This window comes from Astatotilapia calliptera, chromosome 8 (genome assembly GCF_900246225.1).
Source record: "Astatotilapia calliptera chromosome 8, fAstCal1.2, whole genome shotgun sequence".
In the NCBI taxonomy this organism is placed as follows: Eukaryota; Metazoa; Chordata; class Actinopteri; order Cichliformes; family Cichlidae; genus Astatotilapia; species Astatotilapia calliptera.
Genome location: NC_039309.1, coordinates 11,642,551 through 11,666,738, shown reverse-complemented (window position 1 = coordinate 11,666,738; position 24,188 = coordinate 11,642,551). Strand labels below are relative to the sequence as shown.

Genomic DNA, 24,188 nt, shown 5'->3' with positions numbered 1-24,188 from the left:
TACCTTTTCACCAACAGCGAGCTCTGAAAAGCCTCTGCTCGATTTCCAACAGAAAACACTAAACATGCAAATATACTTGATATTTCTAGGTGATTGCCTTGTAGTTTAGCTGATTCTGTGGTATTAAGCTACTTGCAAGGAGGTAAGACATCTGGATATTTCAGAAACTGTGAATTTGGGTTGATTTTGTGACCTTGAATAATATTGTAGATGTTAGTGCACTAACTCATCTGTAAGAAATAATAAAAAAAACACTTTCTAAAGATGAATCAGATGATTAACCAAACACGCTGTATATTTCTTTATTGGTTTCATGTCTGTTACGCTTCATTGTTTAGACCTGCAAGCCTGAAACAGAACATAAACATATAAAACTCAGATTTAAAAGAATTTATGTAGAAGTACAGAATAAAAATACAAATATGAATAAAAATAATTCCCTGTACTGTTAATTTCTCTTTTCCATTATAATTTCAGTTTCCATTATTTTTTCTTCTTCACCTCTGTGCTTTGACCTCTGTAAATGTATTTATAATTGTAGTGTCTTTACCTTACAATATAAAACACCTTGAGGCGACTGTTGTTGTAATTTGGCGGTGTATAAATAAAACTGAATTGAATTGTAAACCAGTTCTACTGTTATTATTATTCTTATATTACTTTCAGTAAACTCTATGAAAAAAGTATGATGTAATGATATTTTAAAGCGTCACCACAGATTGTACAGTCATTCCCACTCCTGCTCTCTTAAGTACAAGCTAATTATGAAAATTGCCCTAGAACACAACTGTTGCTAGTAAGTAAGAGGTGTACGAATATCTGTGATAACTGCCAATGTTTTGTCACCATGCCATTGCTGAGTTGTTTATAAATGGAGTCTAACAGGCTAACTAGCGCAGAGTGCTAACAGCTCATCCCTCTGTCCACGGTGGGGGAAAACCTCACTTACTCCACTATGTTGGCTCATTATCTCAGCCTCCTCTCTGGGAAAAGCAGAACCGCAAAATGCCTCAGCTTGCTTGAACAGATACTTGCAGCGTGTTGTGGGCTTGCCCCACTTTGTCTTAGATACATTACATACTCGCACACAGGTATACACAAAACCTCTGTGCCCTATCGCTTGTTAATAGGGCTTTTCTTTAGGTGGATGTAACAAGGAGCCATGCAATGCCTGGGATTTTTAATAAACACAAATAGTTGCTGTAGGCGACTATAATGGGGCAGTTTGTCTTACTTTTTTAAAACAAACATATATTATGTTTAAGTTTAATAGTAGATTTAAAATGCATATGATTTTCAACTCATTATACAATGTGCACATGCTAATATGGAAGCCCCAGTAAATGTTATTAAGCCATGTTAAGACACTTATTCACATCTGTTAAGCGCTTATAGGACTACATGAGTGTAGCTAATAGCAACATGTTCATGGTTAGATTATTCATGAGCAATTATAACAATGACTGTTAAAAGCAATGATAAAAGTCTTGATTTTTTTTTTTTAAAAAGAATTGCTTATAAAAAGTTGTTGAAAATGACTGAAGCAGTTTAACATCTTCATAACATTTGGCAAATTTGTAAGTTTAAGGAGCTTTATTCTTAGACCGTAACAATTAACTGATGATCACGCTCGTCTTAGATTAATTCTTTAGTTAATTGATTAATTAAGTAGTCATTTCAGCATTGCTAATTTGGGGCTTAAGACAATGAGTGAGCATCGCACCCTTACCCACACTGAGTGGGGGGAGGACACTATTCAGGAAGAAAATGCTTGGCCGCTGCTGCCACCTTGTTCTCGTGACTGGAAACATTATTTGTCTGCTGGCTCAGATGTTGCCTCCCGTCTCTAGGATGAGACCCCCCCCCCCCCTCCTTTTTCCCTCCCTGTGAGCGCTTGTACCCCTCCCCCCTTCACAGTTTAGGACCCACCCTACAGGGGGGTTGAATTTAATAAAGGCTCCCTCAGCCACATGCTAAAAAGGTATGCAAATGTGCAGGTCCTTCTGTTTTCTGCTGTGTGTGTGTGTGTCCCACCACCACCCCCCCCAAAAACCAACTGACTGCTCTTCTCTCGGAGCCAAAGCCAAACACAGAGGGAGGGAGAAAGACAGCGTGTGAGAGAGAGAGCGAGACAGAGAGAGAGTTTGGGTGTTTGTTTTTCAGAGGGATGGATGATTTTGTTAGGACTGCTCCTGGGTATTTGATCTGAAAAGCTATTATGATCATTGCGATTAGAATTAATTACATTACGAGCTACAGGAATTGTGAAAGAGGTACTTGATGTGCCTCCTTGTAGAGAGAGGAATCATAAACGCGCACACATCTAATAATTCCTCGAGAGCGGCAAGATGAAATTAATAGCGCAACAAAATTGGCAACCTCAAGGCCATTGCTAATAAATAAAATAATAAAAATTAAACACCCTTGCATATGTGTGCTGTAAAAAAGAAAAACAAACAAAAAAATAATAATACAATATTGACTTCTCCAGTCTTCTGAAGCAGCTCCTCCTCCCACATATCAGTGATCCCTATCTAATACAAAGGCCCCAGCCTTTGCGTGGCTACCATGATGACCCGTGTTCATGAGGAGGTGAGAGCTGATCATTTTGTTCCGATGTAGTGAGCCGTGACAGGCAGCAGTGCGGGAAGGAGGTTAGGGGGTGGGGGTGCAGAGGGGAAAAGGGAGGAGAGGAAGGCCATAGAGGGACCCACCAGAAGCAGCACAGAGTAAGGCCAGACTGAGGGGACCAGCCTTTCCTGCTGCTTCCTTCCCGTGCTCTTGGCCAGCTGAGCAATCAGGTCACCTCTCTTTCCCGTGTCGCTTCTGGTCAATTGTTCTCCTCTTTCTCCTCTTTCTCTCTCCCTCCTCTCCTCCAAGTGCTACAGCCTGCAGCTGTTGCAGCTGATGTCATTTTTTGATAGGATTTTGTCTGTGCCTGCTTGTTGGTTGCTGCCTCTCTGCCTAAACAAATGCAAACACGGTGAGGGCTCATTTAAAAAGGCACATTCTGCGAACGTGAGGATCTTTCATGTGGGACACGTGGAGGGGAGGAGGAGGAGGAGCAATCGCAATGCTGCTCTCATGCAAACCCGGGATAACATGCAAATATAGATTTGTTCTTTCGAGTTCTTCCTGGTATTATCATGAAAAGATGCTCGCTTAACTATGCAACAACACAGTAAAACATTTTGTCATGCGGCCTTTCCATTCATACAAGCAACGTTTTTTTTATTCTCGATCCATAAGCACCAATGCGCTACTCACTTCCTACAACCACTGTTAAGCTCAGTTAACTTCAGTTGAAGTTAAATTTGCAAAACAATATCAAGGCTTAATCCTGGGGGTGCTTGAGGAAAATCCATGGCAGAAACTAATACAGCACTTGCTTTAAGCTATGAGGGGAGATATATAGAGGGAGTTGTGATGATGCTAGCTGACAGTTAATTCCCAGCTTTGATGTACTCCAACACGGTCATGTTAAAAAACTCCCCTGTGTAAGTGTGCCGGAGACTTAGCGTCAAAGACAGATCAGATCGTGTTCTGGCTTGTTCAAAGACCAAGAATATTTACATTATTGGCTCAAACGGCATTCGAAGCGACTACATCATCGTCGTCATCAAGGACAGAACGGGGCATGCCGGAAAGTTTGGCACATTCTCATCCCTAAAAAGAAAGATAAACGCAATCTTTCTTCTCTTTTGCTTTAAAAATGAGCAGTCTCACAACACTGAACAGACTCTAGAAACAACAATCTGGTGAAACCGAGAAAGAGATAAATAAAATCTGTGTGCATGTGCAACAATGTGATGCACACTATTTCCTGACCTTGAAATAACTGCCACTTATGAAAAGCTGTTTTGGTATGAGAGACACCGATTATAGCCCATTTCTAGGACAGCACATAATCAGTGTCCAAGTTCCAAATCAATGACCTACTTCCAAGCACACACACACACACACACACACACACACACACACGCATATCCACTGAACATATGCTGTCAGGCAAACTCTTTTTTTAACAGCTTAATGTGGAGAAAGACAGAAATCAAATCGAGCCGACACTTTGTTTTGATCTGAAATTTTAACCGCAAGTAGACTTTTAGACACCCAAATAAGGGCAGCGTGATTTCATAACAAGCAGGCAGAGCAGCCGAGGCCCTCCGCCGAGCTGCTTGTGTTATTTTGACACTGGCTGGCAGCGAGGGGGGCCTGTGGGGTCACGAGCGCCAGTGCTTTACTAGTGAGAGTAGTTCAGAGCTGACCTGGATAAACTGAAGAAACAGTCGACGCTGGCTTCCACAGCCTCCCGCGCTGTGAGGAAATGTGAGTGGCGGCTTGCTTGGTGAGGTCAGGCTACACAGAGCGCAGCCCCTGCATGCCAGTTCTTAATGCAGGGTGGGCTATTTACAGAACCCCCCTCCCACTGCCTCTCCTGATCCCCTCGACTCGCCTCTACAACCCCCTCGAGCAGATTCACCACCACCACACAGCTCCATGTACCATGCATTCATGCATACACATGGCGAAGACTTTTCAGAGGATCGAGCTCTAGTCTTCCAAAACCAGGAAATACTTCTGAGTGTATCTTTTAAATGAGACCTCGTTTGACCTGCGGGTACAAACAGTCAACATGAGACAGAGGAGACTGAGAGGGTAAATGAGCTGTCCATACATACACATGCAGCTGTCATGTACCGCAGCCCCAGACAGACTGCAGGCGGATGACAAAGACAGACAGGTCGCCATGATTTAACAACTAGAGGACGCTAGGTTACACGTGCCTTGGGTTTGTGTTATAAAGCTTCCCTTTTTCGATGGGTTAGTTCTCGCAAATGACAAAAATAGATTTCTTCATTTAGAGAATAGGTGCACATTAACCATCTCTAAACTCCACCCATACATTAAAATAACTTGCCTTCACTGTTCCTCCTGTCCATACTGCCTGTGGAGAGAACCCAGTCTGATTTCAGCATTCTGATTTAGACAAACCATGAGGTTTATTTCCAGAGTTACAGTCACACTGAGATGGTTTTGTTTGAATTTTTTAGGCTTTAATATATGCATCCTGGAGAATTTTGCTTATGCATATCGATGTAAGCTGTTTTCCCTTGGCTATTTTACTTCTACTAAGTCTTCAAGTTCATTGCGGTGGACTGGAGCAAAAATATCATGTTGCATCAAGAAAACAGTTTTATATTGCAGGCAATAGCTGAAGAATATATAGAGAAAAAAAGACACCATAAAGAAAGCTAGACTTTATAAAGATTTTAAAAGAGACTAGCTGGACTTGTATAACTTTTAGACTGTTTGGCTGTATTCTCTAGGCACACGTTGCTGCCATTAATTTTTTTATTGTACTCTTATCATATTATTCCAATATCTACTTATAGGGACAGGCCTGTAGATTATCCACATAAATCTTTTAATGCCTTGTGCATGCATTTTAAATCCAACTCCCCGTGATGAACTCAAAAACTGGGCAAGTAAAATCAAGAGCATCTGCATAGCTACTAGTAGCAAGTGCAAAAATACAGGCAAGAAAAACCTGAACCCTTGACCCCCTGTGTGAGGGGATCAGGTGGCTCCGTTATGCTCCGGGGGCTTTTTGCTGGCGATGGTTTGGGTCCACTTGTTCCTTTAGAGAAAAGGGTCACTGCAAATCAATACAAAGTTGTTCTGAGCGATCACCTTTATCCTGCGATGAAACATTTCTATCCTGAGCGATTTCTTCAGCGTAACAATGGCGGCATTGAGGGGGGTCGCTGAATGGTTTGGTGATTATGGAAATTATGTGAATCATATTCTTAGGCCTGGGTAGTCATGGGAGATTTTAGTGCTCTCCACACCATATTCAAAACGCCCATTTAGGGAATACCTTTAGGAAGAATGGCATTTCTTCCCTCTAGTACAGTTCCGGAGATGTGGAAACTAAATGCCAAGGTGCATGAAACTCTTCTGGCAAGCAGCTTCTCACTAAGACATGCTATATGGGGCTTTCCTTTAATTTGTCACCCATCGCGGAAGATGTTTTTTCAGTCATTTTTCATGAAGGCGTGACACACATTAGATGAATTAGGCGAGCTGAGTAAAACTGCACGTATGTGATTTGTACTTTGGCCCACCAAGAAGAGGCCTCGGGGCTGTTAAGATATTTTGACGCAATCCTCCACGGCTGTGTGTGGCGTTCGAGTCTGCCGTTTCTCCTGGGAGCATTGATCCCGCATAATGACTTTTGTGGAAAAAGCTCTTTCCACAATGGACAGCCTTGTCTTGTGCCATACTCGTTATCAGGTTTAGACAACACAGGGATGGAATATGAACATGCCAGCGAGTGAAATAATCCTTTCCTCTTTTTCTTCTGAAAGGTAGATCAGGTTTTGTCACTGAATCACTGCAGAAAGCTATTATGCTGAAATGATATAAAAACAAATCAATTTTTCCTGTTCATGCATGGTTTCACAAAACTATTCCTCAAGCCCGGAGGAACAGGCACAAAATTAGTTTGGCTGAGCGTGGCCGTTAATACGGCGAATGGGGGGGAACCATTTGGGAAAAGGGATGGTGAAATACATTTTTTTTTTCCTTTTATCAATGAGAAGGCAAACAGAGTTAACTATTCATCCAGGCTTTATCACTGGAGACTAAATGAATGACTTCCTTTCTCTGTGCTTTGCTGGTCTCCAGAAAGGTTAAATGGGTATATCCTGCTGACCCTCTTCCCCACTTAAACCATAAACTTGACCTTCTTCGGGTTCTTGCTCTGCAGCCGAGCCGACTGGTCGCCTCCTGGAGGAAAAGTTCAAGCTGAAAGTAAAAGACCGAGGATGTTTTTTTCCCAGCATGTTAGGCACAAAGAAAATAAAACAGGTAAAGCTTTAAAAAGTGATTTCTTATTAACAATAAACAGCAAACTGGCATACGAGTGGAAAATTCAAGACAAGAGCATTACGACCCACTGTCCTGCCCAGTGCATTGTAGTCAGACAAAGACCTCAAAGCTGTGTTTCTGGTGAAAAAGCAGAACAAATGGGGATTACAATATTTGAGGAAATAGAGTCTTTCAGTTGACCTACATCCCCCAAAGAGACTCCAAATTATAATCCGAGCATACATGTTCAGCTATTGAATTTTTAGATTCTGTATCAACACCATGAAATTGTGTTAGATGGCAACTAAATGGGCAAAAAAGGGAGATTAGTAGCTTGAGATACTGACAGCACTCACATGAATCTAAAGGTTGAAATGAAGGCTGAGGGCTCATGATTTCAATTGATTCTATTCTCTTCTAACTCGACAGCTTTAGATAAGAAAATCAACACATGCAGTTACATTTGACTGTGACGCTAAAAACAAACAAACAGAAGAATCCACGACTAAAAAAGTGCAGGCTGTATTAAATCATTCTTCACAATTTAGCAGCAGCCTCTGCAGTTTTGATTAGAGTATTCACCGAACCCTGCACTTTAACACTCTAAATCAATTAGATGAACGAGTGTGCACGCACACACACACACACACACACACACACACGCACATTTCAGCTGTTTAAATCCAATAATGATTTAATGCATGGGCATCCTCTAGCAACGACCAGTCCAATAATCATACACGCACACAAACAACATCCATTAACGGCTTCGGCGATGATAGCGCAATCACTAACAAAAACCCCCAAAACTTTTCAGTTATTTAAATGCGTAAAAAATATAGATTAAAGTGGCCACGCTGAAACTTTCAGGCGCACAATTTTAAGGCTTTTATTTCTTTGTTGATTAATGTCAGAGCATTAAAAAGGAGAAGTGCAAAGTAAAGTTGAACTTCCTTCTGTTTTTCTCGACTATTTTAAGGTTAGAGTAACCACAAGTTGGAAACAGATTCGCAGTTATTCCACCTACGACAACCACATCTCCAATATGTATGAGACTTACAGAGTCGCACAGAGACTTGATTTATTGATTTGTTAATATGCAAATTAACTCCTAATTTGTTCCTCCTTGTTTTCTCATCGCCGTTCTTTGTGGGAACTGACTTTACTTTGCTTCTGCCCTTTGCCTTCTATACAAATACGCACGATCATTATACTGTATTATTGTTGACTGTTTAAATAGCGTGTCTCTGTGTGTGACAGAGAAAAAGAGAGAGAGAGAACACTTGTGTGTATGTATGTTTACGAAGCCTCAGGAAATACCAGGACAGACATGCTGACTCTCCAGCACTTCGGGCCCATGTGACTGGAAACACACAGGCCAGATTGTTTGCATGTTTGCTTGAGGGCCGTGATAAGAACATTGGGTTAGAGAGAAATATCAAAGCAGAACTCGGCATCTGAATCTGGCCTCGCACCAAAAGAAGCGGTCCGGTTTGGCTGCTTATCTCCCGTTAAACTTTTGTTTTTGAGCGATCAGCCACCCTGATAATTTGCGTGATGACTCTTGCGTTCGTGTCCCCGAAGCGATCCAGTGCAGTCAGCCTCCATTGGCTCCCTGTTCTCATTACATTAGCATAATGCAAATGCATTTAGAGTCGGTAACCTTGCTGTTGCTCAGCACTATTTACAGCGTATACACACAAGCGCTGTGAGAGCTGCACTGCTTGACAGTTTCTCTTTGGCTACATGCCTCTGATACATTAATACATTAGTGCATCTGTTTATATAAAGAGAGGTAAGACGAGCGGGAAACGTAGCACCCTTTAACGTAACAAATAGCCATGTGACTTTTTTTGCAGTTAAAATTGAGTTGCGCATGATTAAGATGTTACTGGAGCTAAAAGACAGTTTCCTCTTTTTTCTAGCTGACATCAAAACATTTTTTTAAGTCATTTAAGTCCTGCCCTGTCTTGTTAGAGGTCACTGGAAACCCAGCCGTGGATCGTTATGAAACTCAGGGGTTTTGAGTATTTTGAACAAAGTATCTAGCCTCTTACCTTATCTCTTAATTAACTGCATGTCATCATTAGAAGCAAATAAATTAGATTAACATTGAAAGAGGATGTGGAAGATTCATTACATCCTTCGGCCTGTCAAAGTTGGTTGTTGGCACTCAGGGAGCTTTCTGGCTGGTCTTTTGTGCACTTCCTGCTTTGATACTCTCACATCAGCAGTAACATCTCACATGGATGCCATTATAATGTCATTAAATGCTGTGTCCAGCAAAAGGTGCAAGCAGCCAGTCTGAATAATTAATTCCTCCTGTTCGAGCTGCGGGGACTCTGATCAGAGCTCAACCTGGTAACACACTCTGTAATGATTGGCTAAAGCAAGGTCAGTGTCTTAAGAGACCTTGCTCTTAATATCCAGCAGCAATTAGTGGCTGCTGTGCGGGTGTTGCACATGTTATTATGTGATAGGGGAAGGAGAGTGACCGCGGGTAGAGATTTAATGTTATGTTTCTGCACGCTGTCACCAGGCAAAATGAAGCACAAATCAAGTGGCTAGCACATAAAAACACTGTTTCTAAAAGGAAGCAGGGTTACAAAAACTCTGGAAAGCTCTGGAAATAAGCAGTGCAACAAATAGTGACAGCTTAAAATGTGAGCATGGCAGTTCTTGGTAGAATACCTAGCATGCCCATCAGCATTTTACACCCTGGAAATGAGGGTGTCCTCTCTCACAGAAATGACGTCTTGACTACCGCTGGTTGGTGCGTTTTGGTGTTATTTTGGCTTATCATGCACCATTCACTATTTCTGTCCAGGTGTGTGAAGAGGCCTCTAAAGGCAGTTAGGTGATACATGAATGCAGGAGCGGAGGGATTTTACTATGGCACAGAGGGAGACTTCTACATCAGCTGGAAAAGGTGTTCTACAGAAAAATGTGGAAAAATCTCTACAAATGTTTGGTTTCCTTTCTTGTATTCAAATTCCAGCAAATCAAAGGGGGATATTTCTTTCGTTCTGAATAGCAACACCTATCTTTTAGGGGAAGACTACAGTGAGTCAAGTAAGCCTCGAATTTGAATAAAACACTTTAGGGTTGTGTTAAAATCACAGCTGCACAAGCAAAATTAACCATAACCTTAGAGTCAGTGGCAGGGTTTGTTGGGAAACCAGACGGGTTGAAGACGTTCAAAGGGTGATGCTGGTGGGATGCTAATGTGGGAACATGTCAGGTGAAAAGAAGCTGCTAATGAGCCGATGACCGCTTCGCAACCCACGAAGGACAAGGGTGTGACTAGGTATCGACTGAGGATCGGAATTGCAGGGAAACTATCCATTCCCACTTGTAGGAAAGATAAAACCGTGCAGAAAAAAAACAAATACAGTCACAGAGAAGACTGCTGTCTCCATCCGAACACAACAGCAACAAAGGAGTCAAACAGAAACTTCCAGTAAAATGACCATGAGACGGACTCCGCGCAACTGAGCGTCGACTCCCTATGAGTCAAGCCATTGTGAGGCGTACAGCGCACAAGTCTAGTTCCCAGTGAATCAGAGCAGTCAGCTGCCATCCACCACCTCAAGGCACAAGGCAGTCTAGCACAGGACTGCAGACATGTGACCAGATGTCTCACACAACCGCTGTTACTGTACTGAAACACTAACAGTGAGCTCTTAGATAGGTCCCGCCAGTGTACTACCATCTAAACATGTTTGAACAGGTTTTCTCAGTTTATGCAGTTTGGATACATACTGTGAAGATATAGCAGGTGTTTGTAAATCTATAGATAACTGTGACTTTTGATTTACAGTCTGCTGTCAAGAGGGCGCAGTGACATCAATACTGTAGCGGGAGTTTGTCTGAGGCCTTGCTGAGGACACCAAAATATCTCTCCACTTCTTCTGCCCCCCTTCCACTGACAGTGATACACGGCATTACAGCTGTCTAAATATTACTTCTTTTTTCCCCTCTTCATCTTGCTCCTCTCTTGCCTTTTCTGTCCCTGTGTGAGCTCGCAGACTTTGACCAGGATGAGTTTAGGAGGGACAAATGTTCAACTGGCGCAACTGTGGATGTCCACATTTGGGGCACCGTTGTCTGTCCGGCGTTCAGCTATAACCAGCCACACACCTGTGGTGTTACTAATCTTGCAGCTAACCATGATTTAATTACTCCCAAAAATAATGTTTTTACAAGGCAGTACCAACGTGTCAGTATATCAGCTTTTAATGCAGTTTATATAAGAAGCCACACTAACGCTAATCTCATAAAAGGACAAACAGAGCCATTGAAAGTCCTCTGCTCTTTACTTCATTAGTGGCTCAGCTTGCTCTCCTTATGCAAAGAGTCCCCAGGTGCATGAATGTTTCATGGCCACCCTTGCTGCCTGCTTCCCTCTGCTCAGATTCAGTCTTTCCTCCCTCCTCCCTGAGGAAGCTCAAACTCCACTGTCAATTGCACTCACTTACACTCTGCTATCGTCATCAGCAGCCAGGGGGAGAGGCGGCACATAAGACAGCTGTTTTGCCTTGATGACTCAATCATCCCCTTTAGTGGGATTAGCATCAGTATCATCATCCTTATCATAGCCTTTGATCCCAAAATTACCAAACAAGTCTGAAATTGATGACAATCAGCCTGTCAGACGTAAATTCACAAGTTGTCAAAAAGATCGGACTTCGCTGTATAACACTCAGTCATGCCAGATGCTACATTATACATTTGAAGTATGAAACGTATCAAGTATGAAGCTACTTTAAGGCATTTCACACTTTAATGTGACAAAGTTGTGTTTGTCGTAAATCTATAAATATTAAGATATCAGCTCTAGATCATTACTATTTATGGCCCATCCAACATAAGACTAGTGCCAGCAGAGAACCAGTTGCTAAGTAGTAAACAAGAAATGTGTGTCTAACCACACCTCTGAAGCATTTCATTGGATCACATAAATAACAATTAACTTTTTAGAGGTATTAGTAGATGTATTTTCAACTTCTAAAGAGGCACGCTAGGCGTTTTGCATTCTTTTCAGTTGTTATGCTAAGCTTAGACAGTTGCCTCTAGATCTTTCTATAACACATCCATGAGAGTCTCCTGGATTGAGTCTTTCTCCAGACAAGAGGACACTATTCCTTTAAATCTGTAGCTCATTTTTCTGGCCACTTTTTGCACTTTTATGGATTATGTTTACGTTTAAAGGTTAAAAACTTTTCCTTTTGTACAAACGCAGGTGTTAAGGAGCAACATCATTATTCATTCAGAGCTGTTTGTGGCCACCTGATAAGTGCAAGATCAAAATCCATGTTAGCTCTGTTTTTGGTCTTCACCATCTTCTGTCGGTTTATTTGACTTTCCAGACATTTGAAGACATTTGAAGACAGTCTGTTTTTAGGTGAACAGCTCCTTGCAACAGCAAAAGGTCAACTGTGAGAATGAGTGAAAATGAGAGCGTGAATCAGACAACTAAGGTGTCGGTCACATAGTCATTAGGGACTGGGAAAAATGTGTATTTCCTATCTGGTTGGTGGTTACTGGGGGTAGCTCGCAGTCAACAGGTGAAATTATTTGACTATGATGCACCCAAAACCTGCTTGTGATTGTGAGCGGTTGCTAGCAGATTGCTGCAGTTACCCATAGTTCACCTAAAAGACTGACTTGTCTGCAAGCAATCACCATTTAGTCTCCGAGCTATAAAGAAACCAGAACTCGAAATGGAGAATTTTGTCTTTAAAATACAAGATTTTTCTTACAACTGCAACTGACACATTGCTTAAGGTGCAACTTTAATTCTGAAGTACAATCCTCGCCTTTACCAGTTTACATTGCACTCTTCACAGATCTACTACAGCTTGGCGAGCAGTTTTCCAGTGTTATGCAAACAGATCGCAATCTTCCCATGCAAACTACTGGTGACCGCGGCAACCAGCTAGCAACCAAAAACAACTGCAAAGTGGTATTTATTGCAGCGTCGTATACCTCTCTGCAACAAATTTTACGCCAGTGACCGCCTGCAACCTCCAGCAATGACTAATCAACTAGTAACAGAATACACACTTTTCCCTTGCTATCAGCGGGGCACTGAGCAATCTCTAGGCCCACGCAATTAGGGCTTTAGCGGTCGATTTAGCACAGATACCAGTGATTTCCAGATGCACAGACTGATCTCTAGACCTGTGTGACTGGGGCCTATACAGTGCAATGAAACTCTGAACTGCTCTGTAAAGTCGACAAATATATCCGTACCTTATTATCAAATTACTGAGGGGCATCACTACGATCGCACTACAACCTCTATCACGCTATTACTTTGTTTTCCGATGACCGTTTCAAATATTGCATGAATTACGGCCACTTGATGTAACTTGATGAATTTTAACTACAGCACATAGGTTCAGGGCTCATATTTGTCATCTTGCTGTGAATAGATTTTTAAAACGGGTAATCTGAATGGCAGTCAGATCAGCTGATGTGCTAATTCAAGGCCCTGCAGTGGTGCCAGTATAATCATTTCATTAGCTTTACACAGACACTTTATAAATGGAACAGTTAAGCTGTGTGGAGCTTTAGCTTGTTGGGTCTTGGTCATATTTTACAACAAAAATGTACTAATTTGATGAGGCCCTAGTAAAGCTTTCTAACAAAGAGGAATTCAATAATACAGTAGCGTGAGGCTATAGAAAGGTTAATGTGGTCCTATTTCGAGGCAGACCATTCACAAGCCAGCAACATGTCAATGCCAAGTGTTCTTAAACATATTACAGCATGTCATTAATTAATTTGTTGGCTCGTGAAGCGTGGCTTATTCAGGCTATTCATCATGAGCAGGAAATTGACAAGTTCTCCGTGGATGGCATGTCAAAGGGATATCAGCTTCAATTTTGCAGCAGTGGAAGCAAGCACTACTTCATTTGTTTAATATTATCTGCTTTTCTTTGTTTGAGCAGAGTCGGGTTGATAGCTTATACAAAGACAGATGAGATGTAGAGGACGATTCGGCAGGGTCACAGAGCAGTGGGGAGGTGCGTCTCAAAGCCAAGTGTTGGTTAACAGCTTCCTCCTGATGTACGTTGACTCAAGCAAGCTGTGGAGAACATCTGTCCCGAGTACACAGATACTTTGTACCGCCACAGTCGACCTGTCAATCACACACGGTCAGGCAGTCACTGACATGCTACCAGTGGTTGTGACCACCTCTGAGGATACATGCACGTATAAGCTGACACATCTACATTTGCATGTGTCTCTGAGAAAGGGGATATGAAGCTACATCTATTTTTAGTACAGTACACTGAGCTCTGCCTCTGTTACGCTGGTCTGTTCCTAGGACAGGCAGCTAGGTCATCTGCAGCAACAGAGAGCGCCGGGATGGAGAGATCTGGCCGTACTATCTGACCCCAGCACTCCAGCTCCTACATCAGTGGGAGACACTTACAAGATTCCTGGGCGGCCGTTGGGGGAGGCTATCTGGAAAGAAGAGATGCTTTCTTGACGGATGCTGTGCTCATCCACCTCTTTTTCTCTCCAATGACTAATGGGCTAATAAGTCAGCTGTCACACTGGCATGCTATCTTACAATTTCTCCTGGGAATACCACCCCACCGCAGTCTCAGCCTGAAAAAGGGATTTGTCCAACATTTCCAACCTTCATTTTAACTAAAAAAGAATACAACAAAAAAATTCAAATGAGCATTCAAATTCAAAGTCCAAAAGATAAGATGATAGAGAGATCTTAAGCACACTGCAAGAATGAAACCTCGAGTGCTATCTTGTCGTGCCAAGTTACTCAGCCGGTACCGTACAGGAAAATAATCTATGCACTCATCTGAACAATGCACCTTTGAGTCAACAGTCATCTTGACACAAAGCTTTAAGTGCAAAATCCTTGGATAACTGTTCACCGACAACAAATGTTGTTCAAATAATTCCACAAGGTTTCTCAGCGAGATCAAGTAATGTTTGTTGTAGCCGCTTTCACACAAGTCGTGTCATTATAAACCAGTCAAATACGATCCAGCATTCCCCCGACTGCTTTTGGACATTCCAATCCCACTGCTGGTAATAAGCAGAGTAAGATTTTTAGAGAACTGGGATTTTATTCAGAGAAGCTTGCGTTGAAACAGAATTTCATTAAGGGGACCTGTCTCTTGAATTCTGCAGAGAGCAAAATAGTTTTGCACTAAACTCTTGGTACTGATGGTTTAGATAAGTACGGCAAATATTCACTCTCCATGGTTACTGCACTGGAAATATCTTGTCATGTCACATCATGTAAGTTTGCTTCTGTTATCTAGAGGAATAAAATGCAATTACAGACAGCAAAATGGCCCCATAAAGCAAGGTAGTGCACCGTTTACATCGAGCTTAGATTGTTGTAACCAAGCAGACAGTGACGGACAGTTTAAATTGTACTATAACAAGCGCTTATTCACGTTTTCCACTATACTCCTATGTTTTCTTTCTAATTAAGCTTGGTGCTTTTCCCTAAAAGATTATCATCAAAAAAAGATTACACATGATCTTCATTTCTGGGCCATTTTAACTCGCGCTGACTTTGGGAAGTCTGTTGTGTATAACCCTGCATTCAAAGACAATCTCTGTATTTTTTGTTGTTTTTGTTTTAACATAGCAAACACTAGTAGAAATGTAGATTCTACTTTATACTAGCTAGCTTTTAGCATGTAGGGTATATAGGCTACAACAGCCTCATCACACTAATCAGTTTAACAGCTACTCATTCAGACCTGTGGGTATTTGGGATGAACAATAAATCCTGACCGCTCTGCCACGTGACTGGTTAATACAGTACTTCCACTTGACTTAACACCAGCCAGGGGAACAAGGGAGTTGTGATTGGGCCTGGATGTGAAATGGTTGCAAAGCATTAATTTGGCCACGGCCTGTTTTATCAAAATGCCTCTCTGTTGTTATAGTCAACAAAAATCTCTTCAGGATAAGAGTTCACTCGAATAAGTGATGATTATCCTTCTAATAGGCTTGAATATTTTCAAACCTGAAGTTAAGTGGCAGGCTCTGCTCCCTTTGTTTGCCTGAGCAGGGGGAGGTGGACATGTGTGCAGAGGCAGGGGCTCTGAGGCCAGGCCCTCTATCCTTCCTGTTCAGTTACCAGAGGCCTCTCACTTATCAGTTCCAGATCTAACAAGAACAGAGAGAAAGTCAGACCACTGACAGGAAGGAGATTTTTTTCCCCCTCCCCCTTTTTCCTTTAGCGAAGTTAACAGAATGTCTGCACCTTCGGATTTCGCAGAGGAAAGCAATTACTCATTAGAGCTTACACTGGCAGTACAGAGAAAAAGACCAACCTGGCAACCTTTAGATATCAACCCGGTGAAATGAAAGCGGGTGCCTAGTCTGCTTTGTAGAGAAAGACCTAGTCGATTAATCAATTAGTAAAACAGAATGCACCCAGCCAAGAATTTTTACACTGGTTTATGCAGCAAAAATTGCCAGACAGAAGCACCAGCTCCTCCTCGCTGAATAAGGTTTGGTTTGATACTGTTTTCAGACAAGAAATCTGAATATATCCCCTTAAGCTTTTACTTTTTTGTGATGGTCTACAGACTAAAGAAATGGCTGTAAAACAACTTTGATTTAGTAAATAAGGAGTTATGCTGTAAAAACTACTAGCTGCAACCCAACAAGATTTACTCCCAGCTGATTTATGTGGCTATCAGCCACTATTTACACTCCTCTGTTTGAGACTGTTGCTATTTCTCATGGCTGTAGCCATATCATCAACCCCCCTCCACTCCATCGCTCCACAAAGGCACTGTGAGAGGGGAAAAGTCTGTCACTGAAAATGAGAGAGAACTGACTTTGAGGCACTCGTGTCATGTCCCCGTTCATGTCACATCCCCCTTCGTTTCACTTGCTATCACCGTCTACCTCGTCTGACATTTCCACAATAATCACTTTGGTTTATCCCACTCAGCTGTGTGGCAGGCAGATGCTTGTCACAGCACCGTATTCCTCAGCATTCACACTGCTCTAATCAAGATTAACTACTCTTATCTATTCAGTGTGTGCGTGTGTGTCCTGGATGCCCCAATTCCTAATCCATAGCTGCATTGTATAATACAGTGGACAAACCAATTACATTCGCTTTCCACAACATAATTCTCCCCCTTCAGCGGGATGTACACTGAGCTCCATATTGCATAAGGATGAGCTGGTGGCTCGCCGATGAAGAGGATAGTTGTGACCTTCTGCATGTGTGTGTGCGTGCCTGTGCTCGGACTGCATATGGAACATAAGCACTTTGTTACACAGAGCCTCCCAGGAGCTCCTGATGAAATCAACATGTTCTGTGAGAGGAGAGCTGATGTTGGCCACACACAAACTGCTGCCATCACATGTTTACTAAAGACCCTCGAGTACAGCGGAGGACAGCGCATGCCAGTGCAAACAAAGCCGTGGTCTTTATATCACTGTAGTGACAAGGGAGGCAGATATCGGTTTCCAGTAACGAGATTTGTTTGATTCCTGCTTTGATACATATTTTCACACAAAGCAGCATCTGAGCTAAATAGGGAGTTCCCAGCAAAGACCGTTGAATTTTAGGATTTTAAAAATAATGTGGACACATATAGTTGTGCGCTCGGCTTTCAAACTTCACGAGGTGTACATTTTTATCACCTATGTTTATAGGAAACAAAGTAAATGAAATCATACAATAATAATGCGAGTCAGTCAGAACACCTCTCCCAGATGTTCTATTTTATGTTCTATCTGTTGCAGTGTTTACTCCTGTTTCCTGAACACCACATCAAAAAAGAGATATTGACATTCTCTGACCTTGCTAGCCTGTTAACTCTGTGTAAGCAAGCTTCATTTTTGCAACACATTTTTCCAAAATGGGAGCTTTCACCTGCTCCCTTATGTCCCAGGATGTGAAGTGGATTTTACACCAGATGCCCTCCCTGACGCAACCCTCCCTGTTTAAGACCAGCACTAGGAGTACACTTGTGAGCCCCTGAGGCTTGATTTGCGCCTCCTCCAGGGATCTCTTACATAACCATAAAGCCCCTAACAAAGTTTAAAAGTCAGTGTTTTCCAAAATATTTGACTATATACTATTTGCTTACAAATCAACAGAAATGCATAGATACAAATGTGGACAGTGCAACTGAGCAATTAACCCGCGTTAGCTTCCCCCATTAAGGATTCTCTGATTCGCTCAACACAGGCGATCTCTTTTGACTTTCACACAGTTTAGCCAATTTAAATGGTAACTGTAAGCACACCATCAGGATGTAGAAGGTTAATTTAAAACTTCAAGTGGCAAACAAATGCAGCCTAAAAAGAAGGCTGGGAACAACTTTAATGAGCGCATTTGTGTAATGATAACATGCAGCAGCGAGCTCTTTGCAGAGCGCTCACACTTCCTGCTGTGGCGCAGATTTAAATCTGAGCTTGGCTATGTAAACCTCCGCCATATATGTTTCAGAAAAATAAATTACTCACCTGTGTTATTTTCAATCCTTGACTCTTCACCACTAAGGACCCCCCCCACCCATTCACACACCAGGAGGAGAAACACTCCAGTGTCTCAATTCTTCTGCCCCTGAGAAAAATCAGAGAAAGAAAATACATCAGGCGTCGCAGTATTATTTACCAATCTCCGAACACTGAATTATTACATTTGCATTATTCTCCTGAAACTCAATCTCATTCAGTGATTTCACTTCTCACAGATTCCTATGGGCTTTGAGTGGCTTCCATCTGCGCCTCGCTTAACGTGATACACTTCTTCCCAGCACGGATAAGCTCCTTCACGCTCCCGTGCCCACAAAGGACAAATCAAAAGAGCAGCCGACACTTCACACGACCAGCATGGCATCATAAACATCCACCACACGGTAAGTTCACTGCCGTGGCGCATTCACAATTCACTCCCAATTGACAGATAAGCCTATTAGGACGGTCCTTTACTATAGCTTGGCACCCAGTCTGGCAGGCAGAACTCCTGCATATACCCAGTGATATGCAGACCCTTAAAAAAATGACCATATTTTCTTTAAGGGTGACTGGTGAAGTACAAAACCTATAAATCAGTTAGGGAAGAAAGTAACCAGCAGCTAATTTTAAACCAAAATATATATAAACATACTGCTTATCATGTAGGGTCCACACAGTTCAGAATCACGTCTTTTGTTTGTTCGCACAATTAAGTTTAGAAGCTTTAGTTCCCTTTGTGAATTCATCATGATAAGGTGTCCAACTACTGGGATTCAGCAAACACTGATGTCAGTGCTCAGACAAACGGATGACCTCAGCAGTTTGTTGTCCCACAAACTCTCAAATGCGAAGACAAATTGTAGATGTTTAAGCCTGTCATTCAGATCTTGAGAGAGGGCCATGAGAAGGTGCAGAGTGCAACTTAAGTTCCCTGCTTTAAATGAAGGGCCACATCAAGGTAGTACTTGTAAATAGTCATCTCTTAAGGTAGTAGTTTCTCAGTTTGTTCAGAGAGATGAGGCTCAGTCAGGTCCAAAGAAAAAATAAGTTTTTGTCACTCTTAAAATGTTGAAGTATAAAATTCCAAGGAGCTGAATGAGTTATAGAAGAAAAGAACAAATTTAATGGCGTTTTCATCAGGTGACACGTAGCATACTAGCCATTTCTGTTCCCAGGCAGGTTTTTAGTGAGCTCATGCTTTGGTTGACAGGACAAGGCTAATACCCAAAATCTAAAAACTGTCTAACCACAAAGTGTGTTTTAGCATTCAGCGAGAGAGGGTGGTCCCTTGTGTCTCGCACTTTTTTAATCCTATTTTTATGATTGGAAGATTTTTCAGGCGGCATTTCTCCCCTGTTGGAAGTGCCGCTCTCTGAAAAGAGAAAGTGGAGGAGCGCTGGGGGCTCAATGGGTCGGGAGAGAGGAGGAGGAGGAGGGTTTGACGCTGGGTGCCTCCTTTTTAAAGCCAGATTCTCCCCAGATACCTCTGTGCTATTCATCAACAGCTTTTCCAGGGCTGTGAAAAATCAATGTGCTCTGCACTGCAAACAGTTCATAATGACAGGGGATGGAGGGAAAAAAAGCTCAACTGCAAGAGAATTGATTTGTTTAAGTACAATAACACGGCTCTGCAGCGTGGTGAGGAGGAGGCTCGAGCACCCAGACAAAGACTGACTGGCAGTATGAAACCACAAGCAGTAATTGATAAACTGCTGGCAAAGTGCAAATACAGAAGCCTGTTATCTAATTAAAGGAGTTTTTCTCAAAATTACAACCTGACAGAGGAAAATACGTGATGACTAAATGTCTTTTCTAAGATGGGTAAACACGAATAAAGAGCATAATAAGATTACTCAAAATGTGAAAAACAGAAGATATTCTCAAATGAGATGGCGTATCCAGAGGAATTCAGAGATTTTTTCGTCAGAGTTGATGAATATTTTCGAGGTCAAATTAATATCAGTAACTTAAAAATGTTTGCTTTTATTCTAACAAATACCCCCAAACGTGTCCTTGAACCGACTTGCAACTTAAAAACAAATAATTTGTACTTTCAGCACTGAGTAAGTAAAGTCACTTCAAAGGGCACACGAGGATGGTTTGATGGTACACAAAGCCGAGTCATCACAATGTTTCAGGATGACATTAGGCTTCTCCAAGGGAAAGGGGGAAAAAATCACAAGGTGAGGTTTTCGTCCTGATGCTGCAAAAGCCAGAAGCCTGGAGTAAATTGTGTCAAGACAGGCCAGCACAATAAAACATTTCTCCCTGCTGCTTTTTAAGCTGGCCACAGAGGTGCATTTATCATTGTTATTATTCCTTCAGAGAGGGCCTCCCAGGTTTAATTGGGTCCTCATGGAGTCAAAATCCCCACTGTTGCTGAAGCCACTGGAGCTGGACAAACTTATTCCTCCCAAGTCAGCAGCGGGTTTTACTGGCTGCGTCAATGAACAGTCATTCAGTGCAAAATGGCCATGAAACCCGCTGGCGAGCCAGAAGGGCAGTGGGCTCTCGGTGCCACCCGCTAAGCCTCGACAATGGCATGAGAGGGACACCTGGAGAGAAGCACTCACCTGGCTCTGCTCTCAGCGCTGTGGGGAAAGCTCTCGAGAGCCATAGGGTGTCCGTCTATCCAGCCAGTTCTCCGGGGCCATTATTCCCAGTGAGCTGCATTTGCATTTTAACTCGTAACTACAGCCGGATTTAAATGCATATGGATATGAAAGCATGCGAACAAATGGAGGAGGAAAAGGATTAAAGAGATTTTTAGGTCTTAATAAAACAATTAGTGAAAATGATAAGCAGCTCAAAAACATAAACACAGAGAGTTGCTTTAGCATTAAAAGTGATGAATATGCTGAGTGTAATTAATTATGCCATGGGTGAGCCTTCTTTAAAATCCACAGTATATTTAGCACCCGTTTCCCTTTTTTTAATCACTTCCCTTCTGACAAATATGTACAGTGACTGGAAACTAAAATTCTTAAAAAGGAGATAAAAACAGTTTTAATCAACTATATTCTTAATAAATACCAGCTTTGAAACGTTTGAACTCCCATTCACCTCCCTTACTTCTACTTAGTGTTACCTTGGCACATGAATCACCATTCCTGCTTTAGACCACTTCCTGTTGTTGATATAGTCAAGACATGCAAGATCAATCAAGATATGCATCTCCTCTTTTCACAAGCTTTCTAAAAAAGGCACTTCAAGTCAAAGGAGAAACAGACAGTAACAGACTACTTGTTTGCAATGATTTTCATAATCGAAGCTAATAAAAACTATAAAAAATGAAGCACGGGAAACACAGAGGCAATCGCCTCACTTTGCAGCACAGTGAGTTTGTTTACGTATACACCAATATTGTAATTAGAGACAAATTAATTGAGGTTTCTGCCAGCTGTCATGTGATAGCATAATTATGTTATTTTTTTGTGGAATTAAGGTTAAAAGTCAATATAATTCTTTCATATAAACCACAGTAGGGTAACAAATGAAGACTAATTAAATTATAAATTGATTGGTTTAAATGACTATTTCTGTAAATAGATCTGATAGCAAATTTTAGTGCAAATACTACAATTCAAGTAATATTTAAAAGGCAGTTTTATGGATTTTAGAACAAAAAACCAAAACAAACAAAAACACATGGTCACTAATTAATGACACGTAGTTGTAGAGACCAGAAACAATTTCCAGCTTTATTCGCCTCACATATGTCCAGTTATTTGTGGTCCACTTCATGAATAACAACATGCTCACAGTGTTGCTGGCAAATAGTCATATGCATACTCACAGCCACATGCTAATATAGCATTACCAAGGAAGCTCTTCAGTGTGCATGAAGACACAAAGTTTACCCATGTTTGCAAGGGAAGCACCATGAAAACATAACAGCAAAACCTAATCTGGTACTTAAATTGCCCTCACCCACAGGAAAATGCCCATTTTACAGAAGCTAAGTCATTAAAGCTAAAGCTAGCCAGAGCTCAAAGCCAGACACAAGCCAGCAGCCTCGGTGTGAGCAAATTTTTACTACGGAGAAAACAGAAACCAAACTCCACGAAAACTGATGCTGCTTCACAAATTACAACCTTAGCAACAAACCAAGTTGCTTATTAACATCTATGTGTGGTGGCTACTGATTTTTTCACTAGCATTAGCTAACATCTGCGTTACAGTAATCAGAAGATTTAATGGTTTATCCAGTTTTATCCAGTCGAGCTGGCCAACCAAGCACCCGCAAAAATGGCTGACACCCTAGCGTCATCTCTCCAGAATTGTTGACATGTTTCCTGATTACAATAAAAGAATTAAATGCATCTGTGATTTTTTTTTTCAATGACAGACACATACGGTACACAGACTGTTATTAGCATAGCCTGTTTTGTTTTTGTTATATTAAATTCAGTCCAGTTTATTTCATAGTTAACATCAAATTTTTGCCCTCAGTGACAGTATTATGAACCCAAGGATGCAACTTCTTGAGCGTGAACTCAGTTTGCTTTTGTAAGAAAAGAAGTGAGCTTGAAACCTTAGGATCAAGAGTTTGACCATTAAAAGTTGTTTTTCTTCCCCCTGATTAAGATTTCTTTTGTGCTTATTTCCTTTTATTCTAGTCCATAAAGTGTTCCTTGATGTCCTTGAATAGGATGTTCAGACAATCTTCTGTAAGTACCTTAAATGTACGTGGAGGTAAAGCTCATGATGCTGGTTTAGCTTTCATTTTGGAACCCTGACTACACACTGAAGAACAGAGACAATTATTAAGTGTCAAAATACTTGCAGGGATGGGAATGCGGTTGAAAATATGCTTCGTTTTGGAGAGCAAATCTGACTCTAAGTTGGCTATTACCCATCTATCGTTAACTAACAGCTACCTTCCTAAACTAGCAAAACAATGTCTTGCATGGATAAAGCAGTCCACCCAAATATGTTAAGAAATTAGCTTCCAGGTTTCAACCAGGAACAGTCTGGTGTATCTCTCATCGCTAATATAACTGAGGCTGTTCTAGGTGTTACACAGAGAACTCTGTGTAAATTAGTAAATTATAAATGTTTTGAGTTAATACATTTTGAATCATTGTACTCAGTGTAAGTTAGAAAATACTGTATAAACAACATAAAGCTCTTCTCAAGAATGAATTTAATCTGTCAATTTATCCTACAGGTTATATTGTAGATACAGTACACACTGTAGCTTAGTGCCTAATGGAGGATTAATTGGACACTATCCCAACACACATAATGCTTCCCTCAGAGGACATCCATACAGAGTGAAGGCACAAAGAGTCACACCATTTTTTAGAGGTGAAAAGCCATCAACATGAAGCATGTTGATGCACTGAATGAATGCCGTAGAGATGATTACAGGTTTAGAGATAATGGTTTTTACCATGATACATTTACAGGGCATGAGACGCCTGCTCAGTGAGCTCCCCGATCTTCACTCTCTGCTGATTAACACAAATGCTGGTGCCTACTTAACCACCATTGCTGCAATTACATGGAACCTCTCTCTCTCTCTCTCTCTCTCTCTCTCTCTCTCTCTCTCTCTCTCTCTCTCACACACACACACACACACGCGTATCCACAACACACACCCTTGTGCAAAAAGGTGCAGTTGTATATATACTGCGTGCTACCAGATCAGGATCACAGCAACTACCAATTATGTGTCTTATTTATGCAAATTCAGGTAATTTACTTCCTGCTGTGCATAACTTCCCAATGTGTTTGCCCTCTAGCATCAATTGTCTGTATTGCTAGATCACCTAAACAAGTGAAACAATTGAAGTCGCCCCCCCCCCCCCCCCTCCAAAAAAAGC

The 24,188-nt window shown here is 41.6% G+C and overlaps 1 protein-coding gene across 5 annotated transcripts in view; it reads right to left on the bottom strand.

Annotated features, from left to right (window-relative positions):
- Positions 1 to 24,188, bottom strand: part of LOC113028331 (zinc finger MIZ domain-containing protein 1-like) — a 92,093-nt gene that overhangs the window by 45,686 nt on the left and 22,219 nt on the right. For 4 of the 5 annotated variants that reach the window (XM_026178516.1, XM_026178515.1, XM_026178518.1 and 1 more), the window contains exon 2: positions 18,367 to 18,466. The exons of the other annotated variant lie outside the window; for it this stretch is intronic. The gene's annotated coding sequence lies outside the window, so the exon portion shown is untranslated. The remainder of the gene's footprint in view (positions 1 to 18,366; positions 18,467 to 24,188) is intronic. 5 annotated transcript variants of the gene reach the window in all.